General features: G+C 22.4%; 1 non-coding gene across 1 annotated transcript; it reads right to left on the bottom strand.

Moving 5' to 3' along the window:
- Positions 1-6463: 6463 nt before the first annotated feature.
- On the bottom strand, positions 6464-6571 carry LOC112704389 (small nucleolar RNA R71). The gene has a single exon (XR_003155015.1). It is a non-coding gene; the product is annotated as a small nucleolar RNA R71 (small nucleolar RNA).
- Positions 6572-7015: the final 444 nt, after the last annotated feature.

Raw genomic sequence — 7015 nt, forward strand, 5'->3', positions numbered from 1 at the left:
ATTTATGAGGAATTGACACCTCACTTTTATTAGTTGAGAAAAAATCCAATTTTACTATTTTAAGTAGATAGATAAAAGTTTAATAATAATGCACGGGTAATTGAAATAGTTTATATACGGATTTTTCAAGTTATTATTATTATTATTATTATTATTATTATTAGATAATGAATAAGAATTAGAATTATATAAATATTTTTAAAATCAATATAATTTAAATAACTAAAAATATTTAAAATCAATGTGCATTATTAATATCATAAGATTTGATCATTTTATGATTAGAATCAAATATTCTTATCATGATTACCACAACCGATGTAATTATCATATCATTATCATATATTATTATTATTATTATTATTATTATTATTATTATTATTATTATTATTATTATTATTATTAAAAGTATTTTTAATTAATAATTGATAAGTAGTTTAATAATGCATTAAATATTGATTTGATATAATTATAATGAAAACATGTTCCTAAATTAGTATAATTATGTACTATTCATTAAATATTCATTATTATAATATAATTATAATAAAGATATTTTTTATAAAATAATTTAGAATAAAGAATAGTGTATTCATTTTGGAGGGAAAATGGAATCACGAGGGATCGATACCTCACCTTTATTAGTTGAGTGAAAACCCAATTTTAATATATTAAGTAGATATTACAAAAAATTTAAATTATCTTTAAATAAAATAATAATATCCTTAAGAATTATTAATCAAAATAAATAAAAAAATTAATTAATATAAAACAAAATCATAGAAAAATATTAGCAAAATTAAGATAAAAAAACAAAAATAAAAAATTACAAATATTTTACCTGAGGTACAAAATAGAGAGGGAGAAAAAAGATATCTAAAATAATAAGATAATAAATTGAATTAATTGAGTTCATTTATTTCATTGCTTTATATATTATTTATTAAATAATTCAATATTTATCTCGATCAAATTAAATAATAAATTAGTTATAATTAATTTGGTTTAATAAATCAAACAAAATTTAAAATAATTTGATATTTACACTAAAATAAAATATTTGAAGTTATGATTAATGTAACTTAATGAATCAAATAAAATATTAAATGATGAAATATTTATCCTAATCAAATCAAATTACATAATTGATTAGTTATAATTAATACAATTGAATGAATCAAACGCATTAAATTGAAAAATAATTTAGTTAATTTGTATCTTACGGACACATTTTAAAAATATTTTTTATAATATTTTTAAGTACTTAATTAGTTAATACAAATAATTAGTATAATTGATTTAGTTCAATAAATTAAAAGAAATAAATGTGAAAAGAAGAGATAAAAAAAGTGAAATTATAAAAACGTGTAGCTATTAAAAAGTAATAAAAAAGTTTCTTTTAGTTTTTTATTTATTAATTATTAATTCATTATAATTAATTTCACAACATTTATTATACATTATTCATCTTAAAAATTAATACAATAAATTAATTGATATCAATTATTGATAATTAATTATAATTGATATAACTCATTTTGCTATACTTTTTAAATAAATAATTAAAAATGCACGTCTCAATTTTTTGTTAAAGTAGAATAAAATAAAATACATAAATTGAGTAGATATAAATCTAAAAATTATAAAATTTTATTAACAAATCAAATAAATTAGTACCATAAAACTAAATTTAATGTCTATTTTAAAAATAATTACTGATCTTTTATTCTTTTAATTATTAATAATTTAAATAAAGTAATACCCTATAACTTATTTTGTTATTTATTTTAAGTAATTGCTAACATTTTATTTTTCTAATTATTTGTTTGTCTTATTTATCATTTATGCTTTCAATCAATTATATTAATAAACAAATAAACTAAATTAACTCCGGTTATACTTGGACTATTCAATAATTTAACATAATCTTTTTAATTTGGAATCAACTACTAACGATAGAAAATAAAAAATTTAGAGTAATTCAATATTATGAACATTAATTATTATTGTGAAATAACCTAAAATCATAATGCAATTTATTTTTAAAGAAATAATCAAGTATTATTATTAATTATGAAATAACCTAAAATCATAATGCATTTTATTTTTAAAGAAACAATCATCCATTGATATTTATAAATAGAAACTATCGTCAAAATATTTTGATTAAAAATATGAGGGGTTAATTACTATTCATTATTAATATTATATCGATTATATCAAAAAGTAAAAATATAATTATCCACATTTACACCATTAGAAAAATTACCATCATGAGTAAAATTTTGTCAAAAAAAATTACATACATAGTGAATTTAAAAAATAAATATCGTTAAGTAATTATGCTTTTTTTAATAAATAATAAAAAATTAAATATCATAAACTATATTCTTTTAAAAGTAACCATTTTAAATTATTATGTTTGGCATGGTTTATTTGTATATCATTTAAATTGATATTATTTTTAATTATAATAATTATTTATCCTTAACAATCATTAATAGAATTTAATAGTTTTTCATGCCTTACAATAATTATCTATAAAAAGTATATCTATCCTGAAAAAATTGTTAAATAAATTTATTCTTTTTACCCTATTTTTACATTAAAAATTTTTTGTTCTGTCTTTTTTAATTGTTATTATATTATTAGAATTGTTAAATAATATTAAAAAAATCTTTAAAAATAGAAATAGCGATAACACCTTAAATAATTAATTCAATATAATTAAATTTAAACGGATAAGATGATTTAATTAATTATATAAATAATAGCATATTTATAAATATTAATAATAAAAATAGTCTCACTAATATAAATGATCAATACAATAATTATATGAAAAAAAGTAAAAAATAACTAATTACACAATTGTATAATTTTCAACATCCTATATAGTAGTTGAATCTAATGGACAAATAAAAAATATCTATATGATAATGTCTTAATATTTTAGCATACTATAAATCATATTATAAATTTATATATCATATTATAATTTTAAGTCAACTCCTTAAACACATTATAACATAAACCATCTAAAAAGATACACCAAATTAACAAATATCACATGGGTCACAACATACACTCTAAATTGTCACGATATTTTAAATAAAAAGAGCATCAATACAGAGAAATCAATGAATATAACTAAAATAAAGAGCAACAAAGAGATACACAAAAAAAATAATAATAAAGAGAATCAATAAAAATATTAACATATAAACTATATACACGAACAATGTATATATTAATTGTGAAACACAAAAAAAGACTATATATATATATATATATATATATATATATATATATATATATATATATATGAATTGAAGTACACATGACAAAATAAAATTATAGTAAAATTATTTAAAAAGAAACATAAAAATGACACATCTTTTTTGTTAATCAGAAGTTAAAAAAGTATGCGCCTAATAATAAACAATTAAAATAAATAAAAATTTAAAAAATATAAAAAAATGAAATGTATAAATAAAGATAAAAGAAACAAAAATTAAATAAATTACAAAAATTGTACACTAAACATGAGAGAGAGAGAGGGGGAGAGAGGGATAGAGGAAGATAAATAAAGATAAAAGAAACAAAAATGAAATAAATTATAAAAATTATACCCTAAACATGAGAGAGCGAGAGAGGGAGGGAAAGAGGGAGAGAGGGAGATAAATAAAGATAAAAGAAATAAAAATTAAATAAATTACAAAAATTGTACCATAAACATGAGAGGGATGGAGGGAGGGAGAGAGGGAGAGAGAAAAGAGAACGAATGAGTAAAAAACATTTGATCTTGTATAAATAGATGGTATTGAGAAAAATAAACTAACTACATTAATTCATATATTTCGTTATCATATTTATCATTTACTAAATAATTTGATATTTACTCCAATCAAATCAAATAATTTATATAATTAATCAATTCTTATAAATTATAATAAATGGTGAGATTTGAATGTCTAATCAAATTAATTAATTAATTATAATTGATTTGCTTTAACGAATTAAATGAAATAGATCAGGAAACACCTAAAGAACATGCCACATCAGTTCCATCATTAAGTGCAAAAATTAGATTTTTATATAATAGAATAGAATAGAATAGAATAGATAATAAAGATATTTTCTTAAATTAGTATAATTATACATTATTTATTAAATATTAATTATAATATAATTATAATGAAAATATTTTTATAAAATAAATTTATTTAGAGAAATATAAATTGGTCATTAATAGCCAGTGCCATTATCATATAATTATTATATTATATTATTATTATTATTATCATTATTATTATCAATATAATTAAAATGATGAAATCAATATTTAAGATATTTTCTTAAATTAGTATAATTATGTATTATTACTTAAATGCTAATTATAATATAATTATAATAAAGATATTTTTATAAAATAAATTTAGAAGAGAAAATAGTGCATTCATTTTGGCGGAAAAATGGATTCATGAAGAATCGACACCTCACTTTCATTAGCGGAGGGAAAACCCAATTTTAGTATATTAAGTAGATAGAATTTTAATAATAATATACGGATAATTGAAATAGTTTATATACGGATTTTTCAGGTTATTATTATTATTATTATTATTATTATTATTATTGAATAATGAATAAGAATTAGAATTATATCAATATTTTGAAAATTAATATAATTAAAATAACTAAAAATATTTAAAATCAATGTGCGTTATTAATATCATAAGATTTAATCATTTTATGATTAGAATCAAATATTCTTATCATGACTAGATCGGTGCCATTTTCATATCATCATTATTATTATTATTATTATTATTATTATTATTATTATTATTATTATTATTATTATTATTATTATTATTATTATTATTATTATTATTATTATTATTATTAAAATGATTAAAAGTATTTTTAATTGATAATTGATAAGTAGTTTAATAATGCATTAAATATTGATTTGATATAATTATAATGAAGATATGTTCCTAAATTAGTATAATTATGTATTATTCATTAAATATTAATTATTATATAATTATAATAAAAATATTTTTTATAAAATAATTTAGAATAGAGAGAGTTGCATTCATTTTGGAGGAAAAACGGAATCACGAGGGATCGACACCTCACCTTTATTAGCTGGGGAAAAACCCAATTTTAGTATATTAAGTAGATTATTGTAACTTACAATTTCGAAGCAAGCTAGGGGACAAGTTTGTAATTTTCTTTTTAGTTGAATATTTTTTGCAACGCTTTTGAAGCGTGCCAAAACAGTAGTAAGAAACGACCACGCTTTTAAAATGTTCCAATAACAAAATTTTGTTGCCACGCCTTAAAAGCGTGCCTGTTTCTCTCTATGGCTACGCTTTTTAAGCGTGGCAAAAAAAGCGTGGCCAAATCTCGAATCAGTTGCCACCCTCATAAAAGCTTGGCCGTTGACATTTTTTGCTACGCTTTTAAAGCGTAACAAGAAAAAAGGTAGCCAAATCTCTATTTAATCGCCACCCTAAAAAAAGCGTGGCCATTGACCACTTTTGGCCACGCTTTTAAAGCGTAGCAAGAAAAAGTGTGGCCATGGGCCTTTTTTCTTGTAGTGTCACTAACAATTTTTCAAAAATCTTTTTAATTAACTAATTGTTTTCAATTCTAATTTTATGTTACTCTTTTTTCAAATTTTTGAAAACTCTATCTCTCTCATCTCTTTCTATTTATTTTATTTAATTGCTAATAATTCTCTTCTACTCTTCTAAAAATTCGAACCCTCTCTCCCTCTCTGTGTTCGAATTCTTCTTACTTTCTCTCTACCTCATCCTTCTATTCTTCTTTTCCTCTGACACATCAAGGAATCTATATACTGTAACATAGAGGATTTTACTACTCCCTTTGTTCTCTTCTTTTTCATATGAGCAAAAATAGGGATAAAGACATTCTTGTTGAAGTTGATCCTGAACCTGAAAGGACTTTGAAGAAGAAGCTAAGAGAAGCTAAAGCACAACACTCCAGAGAAAACTTTACAGAGAATTTTGAAAAAGAAGGAGACATGGCAGCCGAACCCAATAACAATGCTGGGAATGCAAGGAAGATGCTTGGTGACTATATTGCATCAACTTCCAACTTCTATGGAATAAACATCTCTATTCCTGCCACTGGAGCAAATAACTTTGAGCTTAAGTCTCAATTAGTTTCTCTAATACAGCAGAATTGCAAGTTTCATGGACTTCCATTGGAAGATCCTCATCAGTTCTTAATTGAGTTCTTGCAGATCTGTGATACTGTTAAGACCAATGGGGTTGATCCCGAGGTCTACAAACTTATGCTTTTTCCCTTTGCTGTAAGAGACAGAGTTAGGACATGGTTGGACTCACAACCTAGAGAAAGCCTGAACTTTTGGGACAAGCTAGTCAATGCTTTCTTGACCAAATTCTTTCCACCTCAAAAGATGAGCAAGCTTAGAGTGGAAGTCCAAACCTTCAAACAGAAGGAAGGTGAATCCCTCTATGAAGCTTGGGAAAGATACAAACAATTAACCAAAAGGTGTCCTTCTAACATGCTTCCAGAATGGAGCATCATATGTATATTCTATGATGGTATGTCTGAGTTGTCTAAAATGTCATTGGACCATTCTGCAGGAGGGTCTCTTCATCTGAAAACACCTGCAGAAGCCCAGGAACTCATTGAGATGGTTGCAAATAACCAGTTTATGTACATGATAAACCCCATTTGTAGGGTTTATCTTGTGCTTGATTTAGGGGATTTTATAACCTTTTACCCACGTTTATCCATTGAAATAGCATGGTTTTGTACTTCTCCTTTAATTGTGCTTAAGAGTGAAAACATGCTTTTTAGGACTTAAAATAGCTAAATCTATTCTCCTTGATTCCATTAGATGCCTTGATATGTTTGCTAAGTGATTTCAGATTTAGGAGGCAAGGATTGGACCAAGGGAATGAAGAAAGAAGCATGAAAAGTTGGAGAACTCATGAAGAAATGAAAGAAC

This window comes from Arachis hypogaea, chromosome 7 (genome assembly GCF_003086295.3).
Source record: "Arachis hypogaea cultivar Tifrunner chromosome 7, arahy.Tifrunner.gnm2.J5K5, whole genome shotgun sequence".
Lineage (NCBI taxonomy): Eukaryota > Viridiplantae > Streptophyta > Magnoliopsida > Fabales > Fabaceae > Arachis > Arachis hypogaea.